Source organism: Carassius gibelio, chromosome B22 (genome assembly GCF_023724105.1).
Source record: "Carassius gibelio isolate Cgi1373 ecotype wild population from Czech Republic chromosome B22, carGib1.2-hapl.c, whole genome shotgun sequence".
Lineage (NCBI taxonomy): Eukaryota > Metazoa > Chordata > Actinopteri > Cypriniformes > Cyprinidae > Carassius > Carassius gibelio.
The window spans coordinates 34,043,561-34,062,237 of NC_068417.1; positions in this window are offsets into that span (position 1 = coordinate 34,043,561).

Here is an 18,677-nt window from a genome sequence, read left to right on the forward strand (position 1 = left end):
CAGATGTGTTAAGCTATACTCTGCAGGACAGTGGCCCTCTAGGACATAGTGTGGACACCCTTGTCCTTGATTTTTTGGTAGAGAGCAGAATTAATGTTTCCTTTAAATACTGGAAGTTGTCCAGGCCCTAAAGCAGCAAAGCCTTCCCACAACAGCTCACTTCCTCCACCATTCTCCATTCTCGACTTGTCAGTACACAAAACATTTCTAAGATCATCAAGATGGGTTAGTTCTAATTTTTCACCTCGCCAGTCTTCCATGGATGGCCTTGTTGCCCAGTGTCATTTGAGTAGTGCCATCATAAACAGTGACCTTAATTGACGTAATAGAGGCCTGCAGTTTCTTCTGTGCTATGTAAGTTTCTACTGGAAGCTCCTGTCGTCAAGTCAAATTCCTTGTGTGTGTAAACATACTTGGTAATAAAGCTCTTGTGATTCTGATTCTGTCCTTGTTTATATATATATATATATATATATATATATATATATATATATATAATTTATTTATTTTTTGACTCCCTGAATCAATCATCACTGTGAATTTGAAGGACTTTTAGAAGGTCAAACTTCCATTTGGATTACTATGGTTCTTTGTCCAAGAGTCTTTGAAATAGCTTTGCAGCCCTTCTTAAACTGTTGTATTTCAATCATCTTTTTCTTCAAGATTTCTGGAACTTATTTCACCTTTGGTATAATGGGTTGTTGGTTAAGACCTTTTAACGAACCCCATGCTATTGAAAAGTTATATTTGATGTTATGTGATTCATGTGATTCAACTGAACAGGGCTCACAGTAATCAAATTTGGTCGCGTCTAGTCAGCCGACCCCTATTATGAATGCAATTTCATTGATATAGGACTTAGTGAAATAATTTAGTATGAGATATACACAAAAATGATGATTGCACTAAAACAGAAATGATTTTTCTTTTACATTAGTGAAAAGTTTTGTGTACAGCCAACAAAGTTGTCAAAACAACATCCAAGTTCACTTGGATCTGCAAAAAAAAAAAAAAAAAAAAAAAAAAAAAAAACTCTGAAAACACTATATTATGCATGCCAGGCCAGTAGATCACTTTCTAAAAAAATGCTATGCATCTGAGCTCTTTAGCATTCCTATTGACTTGACACATAATATGCATGTGCATCGAGACAATAATGCTATAATTTTCTTCGAAACCAGTTTTGTTGTTGTGTAAATAAACTGCCAAAACACAAAGTTTTACATTTTTAGCCTAAACAATCTAAACAGATTTCATCAGAATTAATATGACATTATCATTATTTCTATTAACGGAAATTTCGGTTGCACTTTATTTTACAGTACGTGTACTAACATGTACTTATAGTGTACTTACAGTGTATTTATTTAAGAAAGTTCTGGTAACACAAGGTAACTACATGGGTTAGGGTTAGGTTTAGGGGTAGGTTTAGGGTTAGTACCTAGTTATTACATATTTATTGTAATTACTGTAAAAAGTACATAGTATGTACACGAGGAACAGGACTGTAAAATAAAGTGCTACCGATATTCTGAATACGAGTTCAATGAGGACGTTTGTTACAGAATTGTTGATATTAAACAAACTAGACGTCTAAATTGCGCCTAAATTTCTTCTTCGCTAAACCAAACATGGGGTCCTGAGGGTCTTTGTTAGGGATGTGCTTGTTAAAAAAACATTACAATATAAAATAAACTTAACAACTTTTCCATTCTGCTGGGATTTCTGTCAGTTTGAGGGCACTCACAACCACTTTTTTTTGTACAATTGATTGGAAGGCCTTCCCATACAGAAACGAAACTATCCAAGGGGCCATTAGAAGGTGAAAGCAGGCATCTCTGACAATACGCTACCTGTTCCGGATCTCCGGTGACTGCCACTTCTGCTCTCCATCCAGTGAACTGTGAAAAGCACTGGAGTGCATGCCATCCACAAGAGACTGGGAACTAAATTGAGCTGCCTGTTGAGTTACATTTTCATTTGCTGGAGAAGTCCACGGAAGATCTTGTTAGGACAGGTGACAGTTTGTTATTGCCAGAGACTGAGCTCTCCAAGGTGAAGTGAAGTGTGAGTGGAAGGTTTAAAAAGAAACCTTCACCAAGGCTTGTTTTAACACCTGTGATGGCTTTCAGAACTTGGAAATGAACGGACTAAAGGAAACTTACAAAAACTTTTTTTTGTTTGTTTTAATCTTAATTTGCTGGTAATCTTGATTCAAAAAGTGTTGTTTTCTCTATTTCTGAAGGTAACCTAACTTTTCTTACATGCCATGTCTTGTTTGCAGTCAAGATGACAAGAACATTTACAAATGGACACTGATTTATAACTGCTCACTTAAGTGCTTTTAAAAAAATTGTGGCATTTCACAGTCAAACTACATTTCATTGGACAGAGAACGGATTCGCTTTGAAATGCTGGTCCATGTCCAGTACAGCTGTGTTTGTGTTTTGCTCAGAATTATTATTTGTATCCCCGAGGCTGCTCGGTCAGGAATGACTTTTGTCAAGTGTAAATGTGTCTCCGGCAAACAGAACAGTGTCATTCAGTGTCAGCTCAATACAGAGCCATGCTGAGCAGCCGGTGTGATGTCGGTCATTGAAGTCGATTCTACCTGCCTTTATTACAGCACCCAAGTCATTTTCTGTGAGTGATAGAAAATTGAAGCGCTCCCTTACTTTTACTGTTCTCATCTTTCTTTTCGAATCTAAAAACTTACTGCAGAGAAAAGCTACAGTATGCAGTTTGTAGTTTAATTAGCTTGGAATTGTTGAATACTGAGCTCTAATAGTCCTTTCAATGTAATCAAAGATAGACACTAACATAAAAATGTATGAACTATAGTTCATCTACACTAAAGGTCAGCCATGAATAGTAAATTAATCTATTGACCACGTCAAGGTACAGTAAATGCATTGTTCAGTTACCTGCTTTCAGTGTTACACAATGTACAGTATACTAGAAAGGTAAGGTTCATCAAGACAACTGTTAGTTTGACAAAACCTTGTCTAAAAGTTGGAGGATATTAATACTTAAAAGCTTTCAAGGCTGTTCGCCTTTCAACACTACAAGGTCTATACAACATTAAGAGAGAAAGACAGACATAGGACAGATAGATTTTATGGTAGACTTACCAATTTGGCACCTCTTTCTTGTCCTCTTTCGTTCTTTCTTTCAGTCTGTCGTTCTGACTCATCGGTGGGTGAGGCAATAATTCCACTGCGGTGCCTCCATCTGGCTCATGAGTAAAACATTACAGTCGAGGAGTTGATTTTTACTTCCATTATCTTTATGATTCCTGCGCCAAAGGAGATGGAGGGTCTCATATCCAGGTGCTCAGGGCTCATCGGCTTCATTTTGTCTCATACTTCTAATACGTTTCAAATAAATGTAACCAAGAGGCGGATCATTTTATTACATGAAAAGCCTGTTTTCATTAGCCTAGAGGTTTGTGCCTTGCTGCATAAATTCAGATATCGAGATAGTTCTTGTTTGTGTAGCAGTTCAGTATATCTGTAACAAACGATTTCAATCTTTTAACAAACATCAAAAGGAATAGTTCAAAAATCGGGAAATCTGAAATTAGAAAAAGTTGTCATCATTTACTTACCTTACTATTTATCTATTTATTTAAACAAAGGATTGGATACCTGGTGGTCAAAGTTTAAATAGTATTACCATATTTTTCGTACTATAAGTCACACCTGAGTATAAGTCACATCTGTCCAAAAATACGTCACGACGAGGAAAAAAACATATATAAGTCACACCGGACTATAAGTCGCATTTACTTAGAACCAAGCACCAAGAGAAAACATTACCATCTACAGCCGCCAGAGGGCGCTCTGTTTTCAGTGAGAGGCTACAGGAGCAGTGAGCAGTATACAGCGCCCTCTGGCGACTGAAGACGGTAATGTTTTCTCTCAGTTCATGTCAAATTAATTTTGATAAATAAGTCGCACCTGACTATAAGTCGCAGGACCAGCCAAGCTATGAAAAAAAGTGTGACTTATAGTCTGGAAAATACGGTAGGTGCTAAATGGCTATGTTTAAATGCAAAATATTTGGTTAAATCGGACTGAATTATTTCAGATTAATGATTCTAAATGTAGTGTTTACCCGAACGCAAAAAAAAGTGATTGGGTTGATGTGCATCCTCATGATTCATTTTGCCATCAAAACTGGCCTTTCTAGGCACTGTAGCACCTCTCAAATCCTGTCCAGCACATTGGATCAGGTCCCCTAATCCTGTTATCACTGCATTCCGGCCACTGATTAAAAAAAAAGCTGGATTTTATAGCCCTGACAAGAAAATCCCATGAGAGAAGCCAATTCTGAATTGCGCCCCTTTAGATCCATTTGCAGTCTCTGCTGGGATGCATCCAGCTGAAGGGAGATGCTTGGGCTTCCCAAGCGAGCCTTGAAATGCCATGCTCTTCTACGGAGGGATTAGAGCTCGTGGCAGTAGGAGGCCGATAGTATCTCAATGCTGTTCAGGCTCAAATTTGCTGGTCGAGTCAGCAAGACATCGAACGCAAAGTCAGCAGTCAGGGTTGAGGGCCAGCTTTGATTGTGGCTAATCAGGCTCAATCATCTTCCCTCTGATTGGTGCAGATCAATCTGGGAATGAAGCCGACATCAGCTTTATCTCGCCTGTTGACTGTGGTATTTTTAAGAGATCTGTTTCTGTCTCGGCTTAGGAGGGCAACTGTTTGGTTTTGCTATGGACAGTTGGTCAACATTTTATTTTGAGGTCCAATTCTCACTATTAACAAACCATTAACTACGACTTTTGACTCAGTTATTTATTATTTGCTGTTTATTAAGTTGTTGTTAAGTAAGGTAGTTGTTAAGATTAGGTATGTTAATAAGACAAGCTAATAAGCAACTAGTTAATAATGAAAATTGGTCGCTATACCAAGGTGTTACTATGTCTCCTATTACTAGATTGCTAAAGTCTCCTATGAACCAATTCCATATTCCATAATATCATATTGCAGATTTGATATCTGGGTCAATGATGTGAAGATATTCCTTTTGTTTTATTATAGAGAAATGACCTTTTATGCCACATGATTTTGTCTGTAGCACTACATGACTCTACTACTGACATAATTCTGGTTCTAAAATGTCATGTATTGCGACTTCCAATAAATGAATAATTAATGATTTTTGTCAAAGTACATTTTTACCTTGAAAAATGCATTAAAATACATGATTGAAAACAATGATTATGATTTGTACACTTGCATGTAAACAAGGTAGAAGAAAACAAAATGTATATATTTTTATTAAATGGTTACAACACAAGATATTAAATTTAAACCTCACAAGAATATGGCATAAAAGAGTCTATTTCCACTAAATGTGCCAATTTTAAATTAAAATTTAAAAAATCTAAAGTGCAGCCATATTTACTTTTGTATTTCAAGAAATATCTCTGTCCACACAAAACCATGAAACTGACAAAATGATGTAGTATACATGCCAGACCAGCAGGTGGCGCTGTAATTCTGCCACAGAGATACACTAAAAATGGAGAAGAAGACTTGGACTATGCACATAAACCTTGCACGCGATATACAAACGAACATGGAACAATACCTTTATTAATGTGTGTTCATGTTAATTCATGTTTTTGTTGCTGTCACGTGACGTAGCGGTGTCTGACTAGGGGCGTGGGCTGACGACGTCATTGTTTCAGAAAATATACGGATTCACTGTGCACACGAAAACGCAAGGGCAGCGTTTTCAGATTGATCCACTCTGGGACCCAGACGCCACATCAATCGTCAATCCCTCGACATGTTTGACGTTCGTCAGCTCATAGCTGAGACTGAGTGGTGATGGAGATAGTCTGGACAATGAAATGAATGCGTTCTCACAGCTTCGTGACAGTCGGGAAGTCTTTGTCTTTTTAATTGGGTTCAGTAGCTATGACTAGGGAAGCTGAGATATGACTCAGAAATATAACACCCACTTTACTTTCTTTTCTATTGCTGTAATTCATTATCTTACTCTGTTTTTGTTCTATGTGTTTTGCTGATCACAATTTATAACAATAGGAGCTTATTAAATTAAACTGGATGATTCTCAATACACTATATCCTTACTATGGTTTTGGGGCTTCATAAGACAAATGTTGATAGAATATTTATTATTTATATATATCTTTTTTCTTTCTATTTTTTTTTTAAAACAAACTATAAGATAACCTTTAGAATTTACCTTTGTGATCTTAAGCTAATTAAAGTTTTCACACCGATTACACCCAAATACATGGCAGAATCAACACCTTTTGTCTTAAATGTCATTTCAATGTGGGTAAATGTCAGGTTCTCTGAATAATAAATAAATACATGGATTTATTTTTTCAACCCTATTGTGTGTTTTCTTCACATTAAGTATACTAGATGTATACTAGGTATTCAGTACTAGTACACTAAAATGTAATGAATAAGATTTAAAACTGTGTCCCATTTTCTTTGCTAACTTTGCTGTTTTGGTATCCATTATGTTACCAAAAGATGATTTTGCCTTCAAAATAAATAAATAAATGAATACACTAAAAGGACTGAAATACCACTTTTGCCCGCAAGAAAATTATTGTATTTTCCCGCTCGCCATAAAAAACCCCTCGTACATGAAATCAATGCGGGAGAACTCAATAACAATCTATCTCTGTGTCTCCAGGCATATCGCTGAGCCTCGGCGCTCCAGATGTTATTATCGAGGGATCTATGAGAGAAATTTGCACTTTGATGTCTCCAAACAGATCGGTTTGACATGAACCCGCTGCGTGAGAGTGATTTTACACCAAATCTAAAGCTGCGAGAAACTACATTTATTGTGAAGCATGAAAAGAACGTCACTGATGATGACTTTGACTATGATTTGGGATTAAGGAAAAAAATTGGCAATTCAAAAAAAACATAGAATACTTCCCCTTTCTTTATCCTTGTCATTCTGGAAGGCAAAGCACATGCTCCCAGGCTGAACTGCATGGCCCTGTACTGAAGGACTGAAGATGTCACTTTGACCTGAGAGTTGTCTTTTACATTTGGTTGCAGTCCTGTGGCCAGCGACCCGTGGGAATTCTCTGAGGCCGCTCATGAGCAGCCATGCCTGCAAGAAGAAGAGCCGGGGAAAGTAATGCCCGAGGACAACTAGCCCCATCATAAATAAATAACCGCATTATATTTTCTTAAAGTTGCACATTAAAGTTTAAAATGTCGCCCTCAGCCAAAGAGCGAGAGACCTTTAAAGGCGTAGGAGGTAAACTCCCAGATGAGAGGAACTTCTTTTAGGAATGTTTGTTTTTTTAAGGGACCCGACTTGGATTTCTGTCAAGATCAAGGTTATTGCATTTAACTAAATCTAACATGACAAACCTGACTGTCGAAGGAAAACTAGAAATGAATAAATAACACTGAAACTATTTTCATCACTCCAAAACTGAATGAAATAACATTTTAAGTTCCAGGTTTTAATATGTATAGTAGTATATTTCAAAATAAAACTCCAAGCAACAGTATTTATTAAATTGATTAATTATTAATTATTTATTTAATGCCATTCGTTTTCATCAAAATTTGTATAAAATATGCATTAAAAAAAACACTTTTTTTTCTGACAGCAAATGATTTAACTTTTTTTTTTTTTTTTTTTTACCATTCACTGATTAATTTCGGCTGAATTGTCCAGAGAAGCTAACATATCCATTGATTAAAATAATAATGATAATGATAAGGAGAAGAAGAAAATGTATCATTCTTCATAATAATAAATCGACTGGAAATATATAAATAATTTTTAGTGTCAGTTGCTCAGTACCCTTCTAAAATTAGCTAAACAGACCATAGCACAAGAGTGTCTGGCATCATTCATTCTGTTTATGTTGGTAAACAGAGCAGGTCTGGAGAACAGTGGCGGATCGGTGTGGGTAAATTGTGCTCGAACTGTGATCAAGGCCGTGAAGGCCTTTGCCATCTGTATTGTGACATGCAAATGCACCTGTTTAAATAGCACCTGGACCGCCCGACTCGCCAGCTCATTGTATGCAATTACAAGGGCTTGCAGTTTCTGCAGCCGTGCTTTGATCCCCCGAAGCATGAGGCCTGCTGAGTGTCTGAGCACCTGTTAAGAGAGTGAGTCATCTGTTCCTCAGCTGGGGCGCTTCTCCACGCGGCGAGGCACGATGGAAATTAATCCAGAGAGCCAAGGAAATTAATCAGGGGCTCAAAAGACGTCTGGACACTGGTGTTCACTACTTCACTCTGATGTGAAGTCAAAGTCAGTGTCTGTATGATGCTGCAACAGATTCACGCAGAATGTAGCATTTTTGTGTGACTCAGCTAACAAAAAGAGCTAAAAAAAATGTCTATAGTTCACTGTTTTTTTTTTTTTTCAATTCACTCACCCTCCATCCAAGATGTAGATGAGTTTGTTTCTTCATCAGATTTGGGGAAATGTGGCAGTACGTCACTTGTTCAACAATTGATCCTCTGCAGTGAATGGGTGCCGTCAGAATGAGAGTCTAAACTGACAAAAAGGAAAATTTGGTGAACATTTATTCATCTTCATATCTTCCAAGATGTAGATGAGTTTGTTTCATCTTCTCGGAATCAGATTTGGAGAACAGATTAATGGACCCGGTGGATCCTCTGCAGTGAATGGGTGCCATCAGAATGAGTCCAAACAGATGATATAAAACATAATAATATTATTAATAAAGCAGTTTTGTGGATTATGCATTTGTTTTTTGTGTGGATTATTGTGATGTTTTTATCAGCTGTGCGGACTCTCATTCTGACGGCACCCATTCACTGCAGAGCATCCATTGGTGAGCAAGTGATGCAATGCTACATTTCTCCAAATCTGATGAAGAAACAAACTCATCCACATCTTATGTGGCCTGACCATGAGTGAATTTTAAGCTAATTATTTATTTTTTTCTTCTTTAAATGAAGCTCATTTACTATCATTCCTAATCAAATGATCATCCCTTTTTTCTGGAGCTATCAAGCTTCAAATTGCCTAAAAAGCACCATAAATGTAATATATCCAACTGAAAGTGCTTATTTTCCCCATGTCTTTTAACCCTAAAATAAATAAATAATAAAAATGATATAAAATGTAAGCTTTTTATGTGTTGAGTCACATCTTTTTGATAAATCGTACTTCCCGAAACCTGTCTGAGTGATTTGTTTGCACTCTGGTTCATGGCTCACTGACTCATTGATTCAGACATTAACATCTCCCTGAATTATCAGTGGATAATAAATTAAACTGCAATCTGTTTCTCACACAAAGCTATCTCAGAACTTCGGAATAGATTGAATCTAGCAGAAAGCATTGCTTTTGTGATATCTTTATGCTGCTTTGTAAAGGCTGACAACTCCATGCTGCAAAATAAATAAATAAATAAATAAAATAAAATTCTGACTCAGCATTCCTATCAAAACATCATAAATTTTCTTTTGAAGCAGAATGGCATATGATATTAAAAATTAAAATGTTAAGCATTCTAATTAAAGGGGCATTAAGTAATTAGCATTAGACTAATTGTTCTTTGCATTGTTACGGATAAAACAAACTGTTAAACGCTGCACTGCCATATATTGATGTGAATTAGGGTGAGTATTATGCAGATTACACTGATGCACTGATTCAGAGAGCGGTTTACACAATAGTTAACAGACTTACTCACTCAACAGAAAAGGAGAAACCTGGGCGTCATTACTCAGGATTTTCTCAGTCATCAACTTCCCACCTTGTGTTTGCCATAGCCATGTCTCCGCTTGTAAAACATGACAATAAGTGTGTTTCATTGTGTAAATTTTGCTCTTAAGTGTAATTAAATGTATGCATTTAGCAGACGCTTTTATCCAAAGCGACTTAGAGTGCATTCAAGCTATCAGTTTTTAGCCATCATGTGTTCCTGGGGAATCGAACTCACAACCTTGTGCTTAATAATGTAATGCTCTACCACTTGAGCTACAGGAACACTACAATAAGCAAACAATGCTACCAGCACATCTACAGAGACGACAGACAATGAGTGTCACAAATCGCTCGGACCTTCAATTATTAAGATATTTTTAATATAATTATTTACCAAAAAAAAAAGTACAATCTTTGTCCCATTAAGGGGACAACATACCATGGAAGCCCATAAGAAAAATCCATACTTATGTAAACAGAATTATGAGATACATTATAAAATAAATGTTGAAACTGAGACAAAAAAAGTCATTAAATGACGTGAACTGAATGTGTTGGGTTATAACTGACTTTTTATGTCATAATTATGACTTTTTAGTTAGTATGTCATTACTTACAATGTTAATTATAATGCTGCCTTGTTATATATATATATATATATATATATATATATATATATATATATATAGTTGTAGTTATATTTAATATATTATTATAATTAAAATCTATTGTTATATTGTACATTAAGAAATCCTATTTGGCATATTATATATATATATATATATATATATATATATATATATATATATATATATATATATATATATATACTGTACATATATATATCATACACATGCTGAAAGGGATTTCTTAATTATGTGAAATTTTTTAAATGAGTGCAAAATTATTAAATAATGCACCTTTTCTACTGCTGTTCTGCAGTGAGGTAAGATAAGCTTGTTTTCCCATTGAACTGTTTCTTGCACAGAATAGATGCGTGAAGACGGTCTGTAGTCATTAGCCTCTGTGAGATGGAAATATGCCTGAAAATCAAACATTAGATTTAATGCTGCGTCTGACATGGGGCTCAAATTGCTCAAGCTTGTGTTCTCCAAAGATGTTCTGTCTCATATAACCTAGAATTTATTGTGTTTGCCTGCATGATGCATCTCAGTATGCAAGTGTGGCCGCTCATGTGTGAATATTGATTTAGAATTAAGGGGAAAATTGCAAATATCGTAATGGTGTTGTGATCTATTGGCTTTCAAAGGCGGTGATGCCACTGTCTGAACAGAAACACTATTGTTATTATTCTTAATTTATTGCAATAAACCTGCGTGTAAAATTATGGAAAATATAATTCGATACTAATATACAAGCTGTAATAATTATATGGGATCCAATAGCAGGATGGTGCAGTCCATCTCAGCAGTTTCTGAGGCTAAACAAATTCGATTTTCTTCTTAAATTGCATTGCAAACAATCATAATGATATTGATGAAAGAAAAATCTTTATATACTCAAGCACTTCCATTAAAAAAAAAAAACATCTAGCAAAAGAATATACTTTACATGTGTAATTCCGGCACCACCAAAGGCAAAAAGTAATAACAACAACATTAGTTTTCTCCCAAAATGCATTTGTAATCATTAATTGTAGCTTTCTGCAACAAAAAAAAAAAAAAAAAACACTTACAATGCTGATGTAACTTTAAGACTACTATATGTCAATGATCTCTGTTCTGATTGGCTAATCATAATGTTTGGGTGTATTAAAGGATGTCTACTAACTGATCTCATGACAAAAACATACCTGTGAAAACCTTTTCGCAAGACACCAAATACGTATCTATAAGAACATATCACTGCAGTTTCCAGAAATGAACACTAGAGGCGATAAAACAGGGAGCACTTTAAATAGTTTTCGTACAGCTCCATATATTTCGGAATTGGATTTAGGATGCAGAATCCTTCGGTACGAAAAACATGAGTCGCGATGAAAGAGCTAAAAGATGAGCGATCGAAAACAAGCTAAAACGACATGCTTGCGATCGCGTTTTTACATCACATTCACTTTTGTTAATACTATCGGGTAAGTTTAGGTCTAGTGCAGATGCTACATTATTTTAAAACATCAGGGAGCATTCGAGATATAGCGCCACTCGATGGACATTTCAAATCAGATCTGCAGTGACAAAGACAAAACCAACGTCACATAAAACGTACCATATGTACGTTCATCTGCTCCGGGGAAACAAACAAACCAACACTCTTTTGGTGCCACACAGTAGACATTTCACATCGAATGTCACACAATGTAGGTGGCGCTACGTATCTGGTGTCTTACGAAAAAGTTACCACAGGTACGTTTTCATCATGAGATCAGGGTGGATGTATAGGTATTTGAAGAACTACAAGCATTTGAGAGTGTGTGGGCTCTTTTAACGTTAGCTTACAGTGGCTTTTGCTAATACACAAGATGACAGCAAATATGTTGCGTGTCGTTTTTAGCCGTGAGCAGAAGGACGTGCTCTCTGTCCAGCCGCGTCTTCTGCCGACTGACCCCGGTCCCATCTGCCACACTGCGCATATGTCAACCCGACAGAGTACGGCTATTCATCATCCGCTCCGATAACACCCGCCTGCACCACGCTTCAACACCCCGCAGTCCCATGATGGGTGTTTTCTGCAGATAATAAGCTGTAATATATTCAGTCCTGACTGACAACTTCAGACTTCAAAGGGCCTAAATAATTTGTTTTCAGGTGTTTCTTCTGCAACTTTTATGTCCCAGTTGTCGATTATTATTAAAACTTACAGATTAGTTTTTTCTTTTGGTGTACTGCAGGAAGGTCACATTACTTTTTATGACATAATTTATCACACCTTTAGATTTTTATTATTTAACTCTTGTCCTAGACATACATTTTCAATCTTAAAATCTAAACAGCTTATTGCTTGAAAAAGATAGATAGATAGATAGATAGATAGATAGATAGATAGATAGATAGATAGATAGATAGATGCCATGTTGAAGAATTTAACCCATTCATTTACTTATCTTTCTTTAATTTATGGAGGACTAAAGCTAAGATCCGCTCAGATGCTGAACGTAAACAAACAGCTCAGCAGCGCGGGAGTCTCTTCCTCCCACTCAGGATCAAATTCATCTGCAGCTTTAAGAAAACATCTCTTCCCAGCTCACTTCCACCATCAAAGCCCTGCTGACAGCTCAACCTGAGCTGCTACCTGACTCAACGTCCCCAGATCCTCCATATAATAGCCTTATTCTCAGCAGGAGGCTGAGCGTGAAGCTCTAGCGCCATCTGCAGAAGAGAAGAGCAAGATATCTGATGTAGGTGATGCAGTGTCGACTTTCTCGGCAGCTCTATCATCTTCACAAGCTGTCAGGACGCTGGGATCCTGGCAGACAAGCCCTCGCTGTATTTCTTGAAAGCTTTGCGATTGGTTTCTTTTTGAAAAGCACATGAAGCTCAGTTTTCCATCGTGTTTACAACAACAGATGGAGAAGACGATATGACCGCGAGCTGACCCGGGAAAATCTGAATAGTTGATTGCCGAGTGTAAAACGACATTTTCTTTTATTTTGAGAATTTTCAGTATTAATTTTTTTTTTTTTTTTTTTACTATTTAACATTATTCTTGCATTTTATATTCTATTTTAAAACAGAACTATAAAAACAGTCAGCATTCTTAAAATATGTTTATACATACATTTATTCACTGATTGATTGGTTGAGTATTTATTGTCTATTTTGCTTTGGTACATTTCTGTACATTTATTATTATTATTGTAGTATAGTCAAAACCCTTTTTTAATTAATACATTTACTTATTTAAAGTTTTTGCCTATTGCTTACACACCTTTTGCAGAATTTGGCTCATTATATCAAAACTCTACACACAAGTCAATCAGACATAGCACTATATATATATATATATATATATATATATATATATATATATATATATATATATATATATATATATATACATACATAGATAACCAACTCAAATCTATGCCAAAATTAAACACTACAGTCAAAACCTAACACTCCTTTCTAAAAATGAAAGTCTTGCAACAAAACCATACACACAAGCACCATTTGAATCTCTCTTTCATATCACCAGCAGCACACTGATGGGCTTTATATAAAACACTGCAGTCTTTGTGTTTCTACTTTTATTGTCATTTTCTCAGACTCACTGGCCACAAGACCTCGTCAAAATCACAGGCGATGTCCTCGCGGGCTAGGCATCGGGGAAAATACCGACTTCAGTCCTGAATCCCTTGGATTGATCCCACCTCAGTGTCTCCGCATGCCTCTTCCATTGCTTGCAGAGCAGTCATGCAGTAGTGTGGTTGTCGATCACATACTTTTCACCACCGTGCTGAAAATAATTCCTTGATTGCATTTAGAAAGGGGCTGTAAGGGGGCAGGTACAAAAGTGTATTCCTATTTGCATTTTTGTGTTGCTGCAACTCACAAAGTCGGATTGCATTATTTTCTCGCACCATTTCAATGATGGCAAGCTCTTGTTGTTGAGTGAAGAGCCGTTTCCTACCACCTTTATGCTTGCAAAGTTCTCAAAACGGCTTTCCCGAGGCCTGTTTGTAGTGCTAAGGCTCAGACCGGTGGGTGTTAATGTTTTCTGGGCAAGTGTTTTCAGGTGTGTATGTAAGTGCCTACAATTGCCAGATGAGTTTAGCATTTTGAACAGAGTGTTTTCCCAATGATAACAGGTGTTTTCGATTTTGAAGTGTCTAATGTAAGACAACATGTGTAGTGTTTCGCAATAAGTGCATTACAGAATTGCAAACAAAGTGCAAAGGTGACAAATGTATCTTAATTTCACGTCCAAATACAAAGCCTCTGCTGCGTCAAACCCGTCCACAGCCTCAGACTCATACCAGCCCCTCGGAGAACACCTTCATTCATCCGTCATCAGGGTCAGCCGGGTGTCCAGGGAGGATATAGTCCACGCACAACACGTTCACTCAGAGAGCGTGAAGTCTTCAAGCCTCTACTATCTATTACATTTCATGGAGGGAAGCCACCAATACTGCTGCCTCCCAGTGGCTTGAGCCCGTCTGGAAAGAGACGTCGCTGCGCTCCACAGGGCAGAAGACTGGAGCCACAGCTGTGCTGGCTGTTGATTGGCTGGTCCAGGCTTTCACCAGCCGTGGGATGTCAACATGAATCTCGTGGGTCATTATAGGATGAGAGGAGAGTCCAGTGGAACTGAGAAAAGACAGCGCTGAGAAGATGAATGATGAAAAGAGAACTGAGAGTTCACACATACTTTAGCATTCATGAAGATTATTTTTCTCAGTTAGCAACAGCAAACTATGAGAGATTCATTCCACTACTGTACATTTTGTAATGGTGAATCAGTTCCGTTAGGGTTATTTATTTAAATTAATTGGTTAAAATGATTAATAAATAACTAAACAATCTATTAAACTATTATTTATCTATTATTGGCCGTGAGTCCTCACTCAAAGTTCCTAAACCTAATGTGCATACTTTTTTTTTCATATATGGACCATTTTACAGAATTGGATCAGAGATAGAAACATATTGAAAAAAAAAATGGATGCAAATTGTATAATATTGAATGCACACATTTCTAGTAATTGTGCAGTTAATTCTCATATTGTATTTTCAGAGTTTCTGAATATTTGTCCTCTTCTCAAAGTTGTCACTACCACAACACAGTAATAATAATTTAATTAGAAGGATTATATATATAAGTATTATTTACCAAATGTATGTATGTATATATATATATATATATATATATAGTTAAGAGGTATATATAAGAGGTAAATAGATAACAACTACATTTTTTTACAATATTTCAAGTATAAGTTATGAGATTATGTTGTATTTTGAATCAAATGTTTATTTGTAAATAGCAAAAAGTTGATCATAACGATTAAAATTAAGCATTCATTAGTTTGAAAATACATTGAACCAAAAACATAACATCTTGGAGGATAATCCAGTATACTTTATTCTTGACAAAACATCCCATGTTTCGGTAGTGACTGCACATTTTCAGTAGTGATAAAACATGCTTTGGTAGCGACTACATCACAATACAGTTTTTTGACACACTCACTAAAACACAAAATAACTGCATAACTGTACCAGAATTGTGTTTATTTCCACAAATATGAGGATTATGTGTTCCCTTCTGTCTTTACTGAAACGATGACGCTATGTTCTGGTAGTGACAGATCTATGGATAGCACTCAAAATACTGTCACTACCGAAACTACCAGTCTAAATCTACCAGTAGAAAGTACCCAATAAATAAATATTATATAAATCTGCAATTTCCATCATATACACACACACACAGTCAGTGAAACCAAAATAAAAAATATCCAGACACTGAATACACTTTTTTAAACATTTTAATTAATTATTTTTCACTAGTGGGTACAGGACACTACAGTTCATTCATAAAGTGAGGATAGCTAAATAAAATGAAATATCACATATTATACCCAAAAAATATTTGTGAAAAAAAAAATCATTATACTGTGGACTACCACTAAAATGAACAATTATCTGAGACTAATAAATATTATTCAGACACTTTGACCTGACCGTGTTTTGCAAGTATTGTTTGTTTTTTTGTGGTCTGACTAACTTTTGTGGCTATTGATAAGTTTTCGTTTTTATTGTTGTATATTTTTATACTGTTCATATGCACGTGGATATGCAGATCCATTCACATATCAAACAAATTAAATATTTAAGAGCTTGCTGGGGGTTGGATGTGATATCAGCTAGTGTTCAGAGGAGGCTTTCTAATCCACATTTCTTTACTGAGGATCAAAACATATAGAAGAAAAGAAGAATGTGCGGAAAAGAGACAAAGGGATTCCCATAATGAACTGTAATGTTGTATTTTATTTTATTCCAAATTAATTGTAATATTACAGATTCATGCTGGTGTTACCTAGAAGGTTTTGTAGTGACTTCATCCATACCAATCTCTTGCAGATTTTCAGTCTCGCTTCCGCTCTCTGAAGACTGATCATATTCAACTCCTCTCTTATTATCTGTGAAGTGGAAAGCAATAAAGTGACTTATCATCTCCTACAGCCATAATCCCTCCCATAAAAGACACATAAAAGAGATAAAAATCACTCCTGAGGGTCTAGAGCTTGAGCTTTTCTTCACCGCTTCAGTTTGAGCTCATTACTTAAAAGACAAACAATACATTTTTTAAGTATATATATATGTGTATATATATATATATATATATATATATATATATATATATTGCTGATATAACTGCTTATTAAACATTATATTCAATGCTGAATAGATTTACTTACATTTCTGGATAATTAATGATACAAAAATACATTTATTAAGCTTTTTCTTTTTCATTTTTAGAGTTTTGTGTTTCGCGCACACACACACACATACACACACACACACACACTTCTTACAATAACATTAGTAGCAAGGTTGAAAAGTGGAGCTGAACTAGAAAAAGGTCAATTTAGCCTAGACATTTACATTTGTTACAACATAAATCAACTGATATTAAGGTAACTTCTCCTTAGAACTAAAACTTTTGACTTAAAAATGAAATAATAATGCTGAGATGCAGCCAAAATGCAAGAAAAAAAATGCTGTAGTTTTATAATATATGCTCTGTTTATGTATTTACTTTGCAGTCGATCTTGATCTTGAGTATTGTATCATCTTCATTGGTCTTGGGCGGGCGTCTTCTTAAAAACGAGATTTGCAAAGATGACAAAAATATATGTAGAATGTAGAAATAAATATCAGTTCTGTCAGTCCATTAAACTATAGAAATATCAAATGCAGTGCATAAACTCTCACTAAGCACGTATCACCGCTAATATGACTCAACATTGTCATATTTCCTGTTGAAAGAGGTATTACATTTGAGCAAATGAAGAAGAAGAAAAACTGTCTGAAATGTACCAATGAATCTTTGAACCCAAGTCATGATGGTGATGTTTTAGTTTATTCATTCATTCATTAAGCTTATAATGCAATCTACTGGTGAAAGACTTTTAGAGATGAACTGAGATTAACAGAGCTTTTGAAGCATGCCGGTGAAGTTTAGGGCAGCACAGAAACACCAGTGTAAAACTCTCTCTGCATGATTTAATGATGTGAGTTTCTTCAGCACCACGGACAGCGCTGACTATTCATCTGCTGGAGACTCCACACTGAGCACTTTCACTTATTATCCTACATGCAGCAGTCACAGTCTACAGAACCCAAGAAACAACCAGAAATATGACTTCATAAAAATGGGTAAGAACAGGTTCATTCATATTACAGCCTATTTAGTTTGTAGTGCATTATAGCAAGCAACTTTAACCTTGTTTGAGTGTAATCATGAATAGCAATTTCCAAGATTATAATTCACCACAGAATGAAACTAAACATAAGAAATTATATTTTGCATAAATTAAATTATTAATTTTCATGCCAAATTAAGCCCATTCATGTTATGCATATATGAAACTAAATAAAATACATGAAAATGATATTTAAATTAAAAATATTTTTGTTTATGGGTTTGGTACTTAAAAAAAAAAATGCTGATTTTAATTGATAAATGATACACATGATAGTGTCTGATTCTGATCATAATTATTCTAAAAGATTCACCTTGTTTGACAGCAGAGGGCAGGAAAGAGCCAGATGTTCATAAAATAGGAACGTTTGGAAAACCCATGCCCATGAATTATAATATTTTGTGCATACATGTGTTTTCTAAGCAGTTTTCTAAAAAAAATTCCCAAGTTAGATGTTATCTGGTCACTTTCTCTGTAAAATGTTAATATATCAGCAGTTTTGAATAGCCCTGAACTAGCTCTTAACTGTTGTTGCTTTAACATCTGCAAATGTGCTCATTAATCAGTGCAA